Genomic DNA, 15,240 nt, shown 5'->3' with positions numbered 1-15,240 from the left:
CTAAAATGATTCACTAATGTATTTTTGTATATAATAAAATTTACTCTTTTTTTTTCTTAACATTGTAATAAAATTTGCTATTTCTTTTTTTTCAATTTTTAATATTATCTATGTATACATATTAAAAATAGAAAAGATAAAAATATTTAAAAATTAGAGAGGAAAATATATGATTAATCAAATTAATTATACTTTATTAATGAAAAGAAAATTATATAGATGACAAAATTTATTTAATCATAATTTTGTTTACTTATTATTTATTAACGTTTAGTTTTTTTCATTCTGTGAGAAATCTAGTTGACCACGTAATACATAGTGTACTATGTTGATTCACTAAACATAGTACATATCGTACTATATTGATTCACTAAGGTGTTTCTTTTCATTCTGTCAGAAATCTAGTTGACCACGTAATACATAGTGTACTATGTTGATTCACTAAACATAGTACATGTCGTACTATATTGATTCACTAATGTGTTTCTGTATATAATAAAATTTACTCCCATTTCTTAACACCCTAATAAAATTTGCTCTTTTCTTTTTTTTTTTCTTTCAATTTTCTATATTACCCATGTATACATATTAAAAATAGGAAAGATAAAACTATTTAAAGATTAGAAAAGAAAATATATGATTAATCAAAGTAATTATAATTTATTAATGAAAAGAAAATCATATAGATGATAAAATTTATTTAATCATAATTTTGTTTAACTATTAATTTTCAGCGTTTATTTTAGCAGTGCTTTTTTCCCTTGAAAGTCATGGAAATTCCGGCCATATTTTGGGAAAATAAGTTTTTTTTTGTAAATGCAAGTTACAGTGGTTGAACTTCAAAATTTTAGGTGCCCCAAACGTTTCCACGATAAAAAACTTGATTCAAATACTGTCTCTACAAGATTTTTTGAAAAAACATGATTCAAACAGTGTCTCTACAAGATTTTTTGAATTTTTTTACCTAGATTCAGGGAGGAACTCCGCCTCGGTAGATGGCGCCTTAGTTTTTATCTCTAATTATTAATAAGTATATTTTATAGATAATTATTAACAATTAAATTAAAAATTTCAATTTTTTTTATTCTGAAACAAAAATATCTCACCTTATAAATATTATTAATTATTACTAAATAAAATCCATATTGATATTTAGAAAACAATTAAAAGTAAAACATTCTCTTAATAATACTAAAATATTGTTTACACTTAATGTTTATATAATTAAAATAATTTATTGAAATATTTATCAATTTAATATATTTATAAATATTATTACATTGATTTGATAATATATTATTTTATATAATAAAATTTACTCTGCCATTTCCCTTGTTCGTAAAAATAAAGAGTGCACTCAAATATCTGCACATAGTACATAGTGTAATATGTTGATTCTTTAATATAGAGTGTACTAAATTGATTCAGTAATGTATTTTTGTGTATAATAAAATTTAATCTGATGTATTTGTGTATATAATAAAATTTACTCTTTTTTCTTAACGTTGTAATAAAATTTGCTATTTCTTTTTTTCCAATTTTTAATATTACTCATGTATACATACTAAAAATAGAAAAGATAAAAAATACTTAAAGATTAGAAAAGAAAATATATGATTAATCAAATTAATTATAATTTATTAATGAAAAGAAAAATATATACATGATAAAATTTATTTAATCATAATTTTGTTTACTTATTATTTTTCAACGTTTAGTTTTTTTTCATTGTGTCAGAAATTTAGTTGGCAACATAGTATATAGTGTACTATATTGATTAGCTAAACATAGTACATAGTGTACTATATTGATTCACTAATGTATTTTTGTATATAATAAAATTTACTCCCCATTTTTTAACACTTCAATAAAATTTGATTTTTTTTGAACTTTTTATATATTACCCATGTATACATATTAAAAGTAGAAAAGATAAAAATATTTAAATATTAGAAAAGAAAATATATGATTAATCAAAGTAATTATAATTTATTAATGAAAAAAAGATTATATAGATGATAAAATTTATTTAATCATAATTTTGTTTAATTATTAATTTTCAACATTTGCTTTTAGGGGGCTCTTTTGCCCCTGAAATTCATGGAAATTCAGGCCATCTTTTTAGAAAATCCGGCAAAGGTTTTTGTAAATGCAAGTTTTTTACAGTGGTTAAAGATCAAAATTTTAGGTGCCCCATGAGTTTTTGATGGTGCTGAATCCATTTCCACCATCAAATTCAAATATTGTCTCTACAAGATTTTTTGAAATTTTTTTTGTCTAGATTCTGACCACTTTTGGCCTTCCGGGGAGGAACTCCGCCTTGGTAAACACTAAGTGGTTTTTTTTTTTTCATTCTGTGAGAAATCTAGTTGGCATTTGCGGAAAGAATAAATTTGAACTCTGTAATCTACGCAATTCAAATACCCCAGAAATTTAAAAGTACACAGTCATTTAAGCATACCACACCGGCAATTATTTTGTGTCTGAATCTAATGTTTTTTGTTTTCCAAAATTTTGCAAATGAGTTTTTGAATTGTTTTTTTTAATGTTAGCAATAGGGTCAAGGCCATAGAAAAAAGAAGAAAACGGCTGAGACATTCAAAATCCATCCTAACAACTCAAATCACCAAAATCTTCCCAAAATTGAACCAATTGCATTAACCAAGTGCATGTGCGTCCACTTCGAATTCCAATGGATGAATGGTATCGACTTAATAAATGTTTCAACCAAGTGCATGTGCGTCCACTTCGAATTCCAACGGATGAATGGTATCGACTTAATAGATGTTTCGGGATCTGCCTTTTACGGTTACCGGCTTTTCCCTCTCTTCCCGTGGAATGGAACCCTTGGAGCTATAAATCCGCTTCAACCCCTCCACATTCTATGCGCTCATATCTCTCTCTGGCTTCTTGCTGCTGCTTAGTTTTTGTATTTGCCATCCATTTCTGAGATGGAGAATCGCGGGAGCTCTGCAGGAGGCGGGTGGTGGCTCTATTTCCTCCTCTTTAGAAATGGTTGCAGTCGTTTGTCGTTGGACTCCGACGATGTTTGTGGGTGGCGTCAGTGGCATCTTTATATTGCACTGCTTATTGCTGCTGTATCTGCTGTTTTGGCCTCCTGGTTGATCCCGGGAGGCTGCGCGTGGGCGGGGAGACGCAGGAGGTCGGGCGGCGTACCCATTCCTGGTCCCAAAGGATGGCCCATCATCGGAAGTCTGCTAGACATGAGCATCGGTCTTGCTCACCGCAAGCTCGAATATCTGGCTCATCTTCATGGCGCCAGGAAGCTTATGGCCTTTAGCTTAGGCTCCACGCCCGCCGTTATTACATCGGATCCTGAAGTGGCCCGGGAGCTGCTCAACTCTCCTCATTTCGCCAACAGACCCCTCAAGCAATCTGCGCAGCAGTTATTGTTTGGGCGGGCCATTGGCTTTGCGCCCAATGGGAATCACCTCATGAGTTCCGTCCGGAGAGGTTTGTGGTGTCGGAAGGCGGGGAAGACGTGGATGTGAGGGGTAACGATCTGAGGCTTGCTCCTTTTGGTGCTGGTCGTCGTGTGTGCCCGGGGAAGGCTCTGGGCCTTGCCACTGTTAACCTCTGGGTGGCCAAGTTGCTCCATCATTTTGAATGGCTTCCTCATGCTGAACATCCGGTTGATCTGTCCGAGGTCCTGAAGCTGTCATGCGAAATGGCTCATCCTCTTCATTCTGTTCCCGTCATGCGGGTGCCTTTCGCTTTCATTAAATCCTCTGTCCCTGTCTCTGTCTAGTCAATTACACCTACACCTCACCTCATGTTCTGTTTGTCAGTATTACTAGGCTCTGTATTTCGATTGCAAGTGGTACACTCTCTGACCCATGCTTCGTCACAAGAAGAAGAGATTGAGATTGTGTGTTTTTGTGATGGATAGAACAACGATGGTGATTTTGATTTGGAATTATTGTAAGCTGTGTGTGTGTATGCTGCACATTAAGGTTAGGTTATCCGACGTGTGAGCATATTTCGACAATAAAGATGATGAGTTACCACCCATATCAATCTTGTCTTGCCGCTATTACTATGTTAAATAATTTCATGCCTTTGTCCGATCCATGCAGAATCCTGTTAGCTTATTATTTTCTTTTCGTTTCGATGGGTGAAGAGGTCCATCCAGATTGCAAAACCTAAGACAAGAGATCTATAAAATCTAAAACTACAATATAAGCATTGTAGCTACCCGGTTTCAGAGGAAAATTATGCTTTAAAACCATGGAAAAATACATACGCTTACGCTTTCCCAAGAATCATGCAACTTCTTATAGCAGCACGCATTTCATTTTCAGTCGTTTTTCTCTGCCGTATTTTGTTTCGGTGATTGCCTTTGTAATCTGTATGGTCTCGTCGTCGGAGGATCTGTTGCAGTTCTTCGTCAATGAAACAATAAGCAATAAACGAACGAACAGGTGGCGAAGCGTTTCTCGGGACCTTCAACACGTCTGCCAAGATCGATATGGCGGCGTCCACGGCTTCTTCTTTGACCCACATTCTCATCCGTACGAACACACCGGTACGGGCATGGGACCTCGGCCCGCTGCTAAAATATTGCTTCAGCCTGTTGAATCCCGAAGCAGCTAAAACCAAAGCGGCGCACCACGGTTTGTTGTTTCTCCTTTAAAATAGAGACGAGTGCGGGAAAATAGAAATGTGGATTTTTTAATTATTTACTGTGAATGCTTTTTTGGATCAATAATTTTTTTAATGATTTTGTATCCCCTGTTAAGTGAAAGACATCCTATGCAGGAGGTTAGGCATATTACAAAGTTCAAATAGCTTTAAATAAAGAAATGGTTAAAAAAATAAGTTTAGGAGTAGTTTGAATTTTAAAAAGACATTGAATTAATAAAATAAGTTCTACTCATTTATTAAAACAATTTATCATTATACGCATAAAGTGTGATTAGTCAAAAATGGTAGATTAAAACAAATAATTACTATCAACATAAAGTGTGATTAGTCAAAGATGGTAGATTAATTGGATTGATGAAGTCAAAATCTCCCTCTAGCAAAACACAATAACATAATATGATAAAATGATTTAATGACATTGTTTAAATCTTTTTTTCCAACCTAGCATTATAGGTTACAACAATCTCAAAACATAATTTAGACAAGTAGGAACTAGTTTTCATAATTTGTTAGGGTTGGTTTTTATTGTTGAAACACCCTCTTATATGGATATTTTGGTTAACTGTCTCTCAGTGAGAGGTCTTAAATATGATTGAAAATCTTTTGGGTTATACAATGAAGGAATCTCTCTTCAATGAATTTGCATAATAACAAGGCATCTATGATGATATAAATAGTCATTTCTAATTTCAATTGTCTTTTCATTTTCTTTGAGAGGCAGACAACATTGATTATGTAGAGTAGTATTGTAAGTTTTCGAGGCCTTTTTAGGTATATCTCCCCTCAAATTTTCCCAAAATCCACCAGGGTTTTGTTAGACTTATAAGTTTTAGTGTTATCGCATTGCCTTAGGGGTGCTAAATTCATCTATGCATTCAAAAATATATTTTAAACAAACGAATTTATAACATCATGTTAAATTTTTCCTAATCAATAGTTTGTACATAATAATTAATATTAAGATACTAAAGGATTTACAACATTTTATATCAATAGCCAATAAATTTATCAATATCACAAGATCAAGTCCACGACGTCTTGGATAGACGGTGATAGGGTGCTCTGTTACGACACTCCTTCATATGAAGTCACCGGTGCTTTGTTATGACACTCCTTCATATGAAGTCACCGGTGCTCTGTTATGACACTCCTTCATATGAAGTCACCGGTTCAATTTCCCGCCCCGATATGGGTGATATATTGGACATGGTGAAGATGTAGTCCTCCCAAGTTTACAAAACAAAAATTATCACAAGATTAACATTTAAAAAAATATAATATTACTAATAAAATCATTTAAAAAGATAATATTACCAATAAAATCATAATATACTGGATTGGAATTGGCCATCAAAAACTCATAACATATTAAAATATTCAAAATCTAATGAAAATATATTTATTTATATACACCAATAATTTATGTAAATTAAAACTATGCAAACCATAAATTTTGAAATACATGAAATTAAAGTTCTGGTCAACAAAATTCTTTCAACAATGAAGTTCTAAGTAACCTCAGGTCTAATAAGTAACGACTATAATCTAAAGAGTAAATTCTGAAATTCTTAATGATAACTTTGAGCCAAACTATGCACTATAAGTAACGACTATAATCTAAAGAGTAAATTCTGAAATTCTTAATGATAACTTTGAGCCAAACTATGCACTATTTTGAAGTCTGGCTCATTAGAATGACGCAGTAACTGTAATCTGAGTAAATTTGAGATGCAGAGATAACTTTTCGTGAAACTATGCACTAATCTGAGTAAATTTAGCCGTACAAATTTAATGTTTGAGAGAGTTAATTTGATATTACTTCTATGAACAACATTTTTATGTATAACTTCAGGAGGATAGTTTATTGAAAGGATGAAGGTGTTACAAAGGTGTCCATGAGTTTTTTTTTGGGGGGGGGTAATGGCATTTGATGGAGAAAAGTTATGTATGTGTCAAAGGAAATGGTGCCCTATTTTGAAGGCTTGAATTTTGGTCATGCTTGTTGGAGGTTTCTGAATTTCTATATTTTGTTTATCATATTTGACTACAAATTTTTAACGTTTAGGTGCCATCTATATCATCTATATTTTATTTTGTAAATTGTATTGTAAGTGGGTGCATTTTCGGTTGAACTCGACACCCTTGATATTTTTATTGTAAACTGGCCAAACTTGAGCGAGTATTAGAGTTACTGAATACTCAAATCTCCATTGTTCATAACACATTCATAATACACTCTCTCTAACATACAAACTTGTTTTCAAAATTTTCAGGACAAGATTGTGTTTTTGGAGCTTGAGTCACAACTACAACGAGATGAACCACAAAAGAAGAGTTGTAATTATGAACTAGTTCTTGTTCAGGACAAATCCTTGTTTGAGCTTGAATCCCATAAACAATCGAAGATTGATTAAAATAATGGAGTCATTTCAGGAGCAGATTTGCAAGTAGATGTAAAGTTTTAACTTGTACTTCCCAAGACCTTGGGAAGAAGTTGTGAACAGCAAGAATAGAACTGGTCTCGCTTATAAAAGGGATGGTATTTTGTTATTCCAAAATATTCCAAGCTCATCCAGTTTTACAGTGCTGGATTTCTTCAGGATGATCCATCTTTACATGCTCCTGTTGCACAACAACCACAGATTGTCAAATGCCAACATTGTGATCGAGTTTGCCATGTGAAAGATCAATGTTTTGATCTTCATCCTTGTGAGCATTGAGGTAAGCACGATCATAATTCAAACAAATGTTCCAAGAAAAAGAACTCCTGCAAGAACGAAGATTCACCTTGGATGAATCACTTCTTGATAATGGTGTTCAACAGTCAGGAAGTTATACTAGTCATACCATAGAATTTATTCTCGATTATTGACTAGTTTTGCAACAAATATTTCATCATCTTCTCAAAGGTATCTGACAAGGGGGAATTTATGGTAAGTTACCATCTTCGATGATTGACCATTCAAATATTACAAGTGAGCCTGAGCCACAACTTGAACCTACTATCTTAGTGTACAACTAGAGATAACCATAGCCATATTTAGAGTTGTATCCAGAGACACAACAATTCCCATGAAAATAATTTTTTTATTAGTGGCATTCGTTAAACCATTACCTGCAGAAGATTTTGGTTTCTGCTACAGGTTTTGTTAGGGAGCACTTCCACTAGTAGAAGACTTCATCTTCTAGCTAGACTAGTAATTGTTTAAGGAATTGCCTTGATAGTTCTAGAGTTGGTGCTCATCTTTAAACCACCACTGGTTGAGACCTCGAGTTCTCCTACCTTTGGGTTTTTTTGTGGTTTTCTCTTAAAAACCATCATCTTAGAGAGCTTATTCAACCATTGGTTGTCATGCTCTTTTGCATTTTAGCTCTCTTATTTGATCCTCATATACACCCCTTCATATTAAGGGGGGGAATGTTAGCCACCTAATCCGTCATGGTTTTGGTGGAAAGTTAATGCATGTCCAAGAAACCTAGAAACTGAATCCAACAGTGACATTGTTGTATTCATACGTAAAATTTACATAATTCTTAATACAGTTGAATTCATTTTCCAATATTGCGATTACAAAAATTGAGACACCAAAAGAGGAGGACATCATCAGACCATAATTTAGTTTTAAAATGGTACACTAGCTCATATGTAGAAGCAACAACCTTAAATAAGTCCAAGAGAACCAATCATATGCCTCAGAAAGATCGATTTTGAGGATTTCCATTTGTTTTGATCATGTGGATACCTTGTTGAGCATATCCAATTGCTTTATGAATTAACCTACCTTAGAAAACCAAATTGTTGCAATAAAATCACCCTTGAGAGTAATGGTTTTAGTCTTGTAATGATCACCTTCACCTTGGTAATAATTTTGTATAAACTATTACAAAAGGAGATTAGCCAAAAATCATTAAAGTTGTTGGGATAGTTTACCTTTGAGACAAGGGAGATGAGGGTGATGAATGAGGAGTTAAAAATTCTAAGCATATGCCCAATCTCGCGGATATGCTCCATGACTTGATGTTGATCCTCCCTGACCACAAAACAATTAGTAAAAACTTTTGTGGTATAATCGTCCCATCTAGGATTTTCATTCTTTCCCGAATGGACAACACCAAGAAGTTCGTTTGTTGTCATGGATTGAAATAGATCATTATTCTCCTCATAATCGAGTAGCTTTCATAACATGGCTAGAATCGAGGCCATATCTCTAATATTTTCATGTTCTAGTTCCTTGAATAATTTTCCAAAATGGTAGATTTTATTCGAAATGGTTGACTTCAGTATCCCATGAAGAAATATGGGGTTGAAAATCACCATAATGTATAATAGTTAGAGACCATGGAAAATATAGTAAATACAGGTAAGATTCTTTCAACATTGGGTAATTTTTAATACATCGAGAAAGATCTATATATTCAAAGATTTTAGTGGACGTTTTAGAGCCATCAACTAATTCTATCTCGAAGACCGAGAAATGGTGGAGAGCATATAAATAATTAAATAGTGTGCGTAGAGAATCAGAAGCATCATTCAAAACCTAAATGTCCACCTCAAATTAAAAAAAAAAAAATTTATATAAAAAATATTATATTAGATACATAATAGTATTTATAAATGAATTAGTATATGAATAAATTAATAAAATATAAATTATATATTATTACATTTATATAACTTAATATTATTATATAATACAATGATTATATATATATATATATATATATATATATATATATATATATATTATTTTCTAGATTATATTATAGTATATTAATAATATAATATATTCTAATAGATCTATTATATATAAAAAAGCTATTGGTATGTAAGTAGAAGGTTAATATTATGGTAGTCTATTAATTATATTATATATTATATATTAGAAATAGGAATTGTTAAAAGATCACTAGGTTACCAACACTATACATCCAAACATTTTAGGTTAAAATTTCTTTTAGAATGCAAAATTTGAAAAAAAAATTACATCCCTCTCATCTCTTTATAGATCTCAATGAATCTGTAATGGTTTTCTCTCTCTACACAGACATACACAATGTGTAATTTCTACACCCAATGTGTAATCTCAACATTATTTACATTTTATTTTTGAATACTATATAGAGTGCATAACTTAAACTTGCAAGTCAAAAAAATCTTTGCTAGATTTTAGCGAAAATTGACCAAAAAAATTTACACTTAAAAAAGAACCAAAATGTAAAATAATGTAACATGTGCATTGGGACATTTTATCTCTACATTGTTAATATTAAAATGGTTTTTTGTTATTAATATATTTTTAGGTATACTTAATATTGCTTAATCTTGCATATTAAAGTATTTTTTGATACACTATATGAAATTTATTATTATTATGAACACTTTTAGATGTAACATATTAATTTTATGTTAAGAAGGGAATGAATTACACATCTCCCTCTAATTAGGATAACTTGATATTTTTTATTTTACTTTTAACTTTCACTTGTTTTATTTTTATTTTTATTTTTTTGAACATTGAATATTTTACTCTCTCTCTCTCTCTATATATATATCCTATGTTGAAATGTTTTTGAAAAGTTACTATAAGGTTTAAAAATCTTACTCACATTTTTTTTATACTTTTAATTACTTTATCTCTTTTAAAAGTTCATATGATATTATATTATGTCATGTGGATAATAAAATATTTTATTTATTTGGTACAGGTCTATACTTTCAAAATTTTTATATATGGCGGGCTAGGCCCAAAATGCCCCTTTAATGTCCCAAGGCCAAGCTAGAACTACTATAGTCGAGCCTTTAACAATATGTAACATCCCTTGTCAAAAATCCATGAAATAAAGTAAATAAAGGCAAAATAATAACATAGGTCATGGGGCACATAACCCAAGCTTAATGTTGAGCAAAACATCCTAGTGTGGGTGTTCATTTGGTTTATTATAGCTAGGGAAATTGGCAAAGGCAATGACAAAGTGTTTGCAAAGGAAAAGTGGCATTAACTGACATTTTATTTATAAATATAAGGGAAATGAGGAGAAAATGAAGGTGAAAGGTCACAGGTTGCATGTGAGGAGTAAAATGAAGGAAAATAATGGAAAATGAAGAAAATAGAGGTCTCATTGATAAAATTTCTTCGGAGGATCAATTCAAAACCTTTAGTTAGTTCAGTTTTGGAGATCTCTCTCTATTCTCTTTACTTTCTCATACTCTTGGGCACTTAGAGAATTCTTAGAGCACTCTAGCATTGGAGGAAGGAAGGCAAAGGAAAGACAAGAAAGGAAAGGGAAGTAAAGATCAAGAAAGGAAGAGCGAGATTACTTGCAGGTATCGAGTTGCATGTATGGTTTCCTTGCTAGTTTTCGCATGCATGGTACATGCATGTGTGTTTTGGTTCTCTTCTTATCTTTGGCATGGTTTTTTCCAAGTGAGACAGTGGTTTTTAACCTTGCTTTTCCATTTCCGGATAGCCATGGTGTGATGGGGTTCTCTTGTTTTGGTTGAGCTGGATTGCTCGATGGTTTTCGAAACTCAGTGGGGTAGTGCAAGGGGAGAAACAAAAGCCTAGGAATCCCTAGGCCAGTGAAGGTGGATTATGGTGAAGTCTGATTGTGTATGACCTCGTTAGGCCTAGGAATCCTCAACCGGTGAATGGAAAGATATACGATAAATCCTAGACGGTGGAACCTCATTGGGCCTAGGAATCCTTGACTTGTGAATGGTGGGAAATATGTTAAATCCTAGAGGTGGAGATAGACAAATTCCTCACAGTTTAGGTTTAAAGATTCAGAGGCATCCATGCATTTTTAGGGCCCAATGATCCAATGGGATTGCGTTAAAGCCTAATTGTTTTGGCCTAGGAATCCCTCGGTGGTTATACGATAAAGCTCGAGGAAACCTTGATTGGTTCTGTTGTGAGTCCCACATTCATGCTTGGAATATGGCATGGGGGTGATTAGTTGAAAGAAAGATTTGGTTCAGCCTAATCTATGGTGGGGTGGTTCTTGGAAGTTCCTGCCTTGGTTGGCTTATACATATGTTAATAATATATCATTTTCCTTTGGTATTTCATGTGTAAATGTACTTGTTAATATGTGGTTTTAATAGTTGTTCTAACATTGCTATTTTTCTGGTTATAGGGATGGTTTTATGACAGATCTTAGTCATGGCTTTCATTATGTTTTGATTAGGAAATGAATGAATAATGAATGTATGACCTAATAAATGATAATGCAGTTATTGTGATAAGGCATAAATTATTCTTGACGATTCTCAGATAAGTATGAGACCCCTATACTCAAATCTGTGGTTATGACCCGTAGATGACATGTTTGTGATATGTTTGACGAAATGTTTATAATGGATAGTAGGGGTCAGGTCAAGGCCTTGTACCAATGTTCGCATTAGTAGCTTTAATTAATTGTTATTTATCATTTTTGGAAGTTTCATGAAGTTCTAAGTAGAGGCTTGAGACCTGGCCCTATAAACATGGCACAAAATCTGGGGTCGCTGGCTGAGAATATCCTAAAGAAGGTCACAGTCACATGCATGCCTTATTCTGGGAGTGACTAGAGGCTCTCAATCGCATGCATGGATTGTCACAGGAGCGACTAGGGGTCTAGCTCAAAAAAATGAGTTGTTGTCTTAGGGTTGGGAACTTGGAAGGGTTGGTTGTCTCCTAAAGATTATATAGCTTACGAGAAAGGATAGATTGTTTTGTTTTGTCGGTTCCACTTCCTTAATTGTACATGCAGAGTTGAATCACATCATGTAACTCTTTGTCACATGTTTACCTTAGTGGACCGGTTATCTTGGGTAAATGTGGGAGGAGGATGTTACAGAGTCATATCAGAGCTAGCTTCACCCCGTGGACTGGATGGGCAGAATGTGTTGGTCATGCATACATGTCAGTTGCATATGTTTTCTTTATTCTTGTGGTTTATGTGCTTGTTGTGTAGGCATGGTTGCAGTTGTTTCGCCATGTGAAAGTAGATGGTGTTGTTGTTGGATGTATATGTTGTGAGTTCTTGTCAGTTATGCACTTGTTATGCATGTCAGTGTCTATACGTCATTATACATACATTGACATGGTTATAGTTGTTGTGCATGAGGTCATGGTTGTTGGAAATAATACTGAGAGGGGGTGTGAATCAGTATTATCAAGTTCTTTTAATAAATCTTCCTTATTTATACTTTGAGTTATTTTTGCATGTCAGTACCATAAAATAATGAGCATGAACAAGAAAAACAAATAGTCACACCAAAGAACACCAGATATAAGGTGGAAACCCAATGTGGGTGAAAACCACCTGCTGCAATATGTCTCTATCTTCTTTCAAATTTAGAAACTCCTTGTACAATGGTTTTGTACTGGTGCAGTCCTTTACCAGTACGCAGGCTGCAACCTGCAGAGAGCTACAACTCTCTCTCATTTTCCAGTCTCTCCTGGAAGGGAGCTACAACCCCCTACTTCTTTTCTTTCAAGGACCACTTTTCATAAATTTTCAAACTGGATCCATAAACATCAAGTGATCATCAAGTACATGTAAATCACACAGTCAACTGCAGTAACCAGATCAACAATAACAGTAAACTAAACCCAGTACACCTTATCAACAGAAAATTTTAGCCAACAAAAAGTCTTAAGATAGATCCACAGTTTTTCTTTATCTGGCCTGCGTAGCTCCGCACTTCACCTTCTGCTCCCCTGCGTATACCCGCAGAGAGCCTTCTGCTGTACTGCGTATCTACGCACCTGCACCTTCTGTCGCGCCGCGTACATATACTGTAGCTCCGCACCTGCGGCTTCTATCGCGCCGCGTACCTCTACTGTAGCTCCGCACCTGCGGCTTCTGTCGCGCCGCGTATCTTTACTGTGCCTCCGCACCTGAACCTTCTATCGCGCTGCGTACCCACGCACTGCGCCTTCTTCTGCTCTGCGTACCCACGCACTGCGCCTTCTTCTGTTGTGCGTACCGCCGCACTTGCACAGTTAATTACCTGCGTACCTTTGATTAGGGCCAAATAGGCAGTCCACCAGTGTGCCACTGATAGTCAGATGCCCAGATCTAATCATGCGCCCGAGAGATCACACTTCATAGATTCACTTTCAACTTCTCTTTTATATAGATCAAGCTTTTAAACCGATAACCCAATATTTCAGATCTTAAGATATTCAATTTGCAAAATATGCCTTAGCCAAGTGATCTCCTTCTCTATTTATAGTCAAGCCCTTATCCACACCATGGGACAAAACCATCAATAACCAATACAAGGGATCCAAACTGGGGCTAAAATAGATCCTATACCACGGGCCAAAACCATAGAATCAAGAACGACGGGCTAAATACCACGGGCCAAACATAAGAAACCCCACGTGAGTGCGCTTCTCTGCCTTGAAGTGAGTGAACTGGGGTCCGCACCTTTTACATGGTGTACCTGCGGGTATGTACGCACTTCCTGGCCAGCGTACCTGCGGGTCCGCACCTTCTGAACCATTCACCTGCGTACCTCTTAATTTCCAACATTTTGAGAGCCTGAACAGAGCATTGCCACTTAAGAGAGTTGCCATCAAGTACAACACCTGTAACATAGAGCCATACGAGAATCATAATGCCAACAATCTCCCCCTTTGGACTTGATGGCAACCTCAAGATCTTCAACGTCATTCTCCCCCTTTGACATCAAGGGAAAAGGGTTATGCTCCCCCTAAGAACATGCTCCCCCTGACTATAAACCAGATTTGCAAAGAAGAACCATAATCCACCAAACACCATAAATGACCATGAAAGAGATAGAGACATATTGCAGCAATATTCAGACCAGCATCCATGATCTCCTCCTGTACTTCCTCCATAATGCCAACAATGCATTATATGCTCCCCCTGAACCTGTGCCATTCGAACTTTGACCAATCCGCAACCCAACAAATGTACGCATATGCCCCAGATGAACCTTGCGTACAACCATCAATCAGAAGAGATTCAACAAGATGATGCATCAACAACCCCCAGCTTTTGCCTGAGGTATTCAAAAGTCTCCCTGGGCAATGGTTTGGTGAGTATATCAACAACTTGTTCCTTAGAAGGAACATACTCCAACTTGACCTTTTGTTCAAGCACTTGTTCCCGGAGAAAATGATACTTGATCGGTATGTGCTTGGTTTTTGAATGCATGACTGGGTTCTTTGAGATGTTGATTGCACTTGTGTTATCACATAAGATGGAGATAGGTGGTGTACAAGTGATTTGAAAATCCTGCAAGGTCTGCATCATCCAAAGGAGTTGAGTGCAGCAAGATGCAGTAGCAACATATTTCGCTTCAGCTGTAGACAAGGCAATCGAACTTTGTTTCTTGCTGAACCAAGATACTAATCTGGAACCCATAAAGAACGCACCACCACTTGTGCTCTTCCTGTCATCCACGCTTCCGGCCCAATCTGCATCTGTATAAGCATGAAGTGTGAGATCTGTATCTCTAGGATACCATAAGCCATAATTTTGAGTCCCTAGAAGATATTTGAAAATTCTCTTCACTGCTTGAAGATGAGTCTCCTTTGGATTTGCCTGAAATCTTCC

At 34.9% G+C, this 15,240-nt stretch overlaps 1 pseudogene; it reads left to right on the top strand.

Moving 5' to 3' along the window:
- Positions 1-2,951: 2,951 nt before the first annotated feature.
- LOC149177825 (cytochrome P450 78A4-like) overlaps positions 2,952-15,240 on the top strand; it is a 50,980-nt pseudogene continuing 38,691 nt past the window's right edge.

The sequence above is a fragment of the Pinus tabuliformis genome, chromosome 4_1 (genome assembly GCF_031772625.1).
Source record: "Pinus tabuliformis cultivar Carrire ecotype Pingquan chromosome 4_1, CPIR1, whole genome shotgun sequence".
NCBI lineage: Eukaryota > Viridiplantae > Streptophyta > Pinopsida > Pinales > Pinaceae > Pinus > Pinus tabuliformis.
The sequence above is the reverse complement of the archived record's forward strand: the minus strand, read 5'-3'. Positions and strand labels throughout refer to the sequence as shown.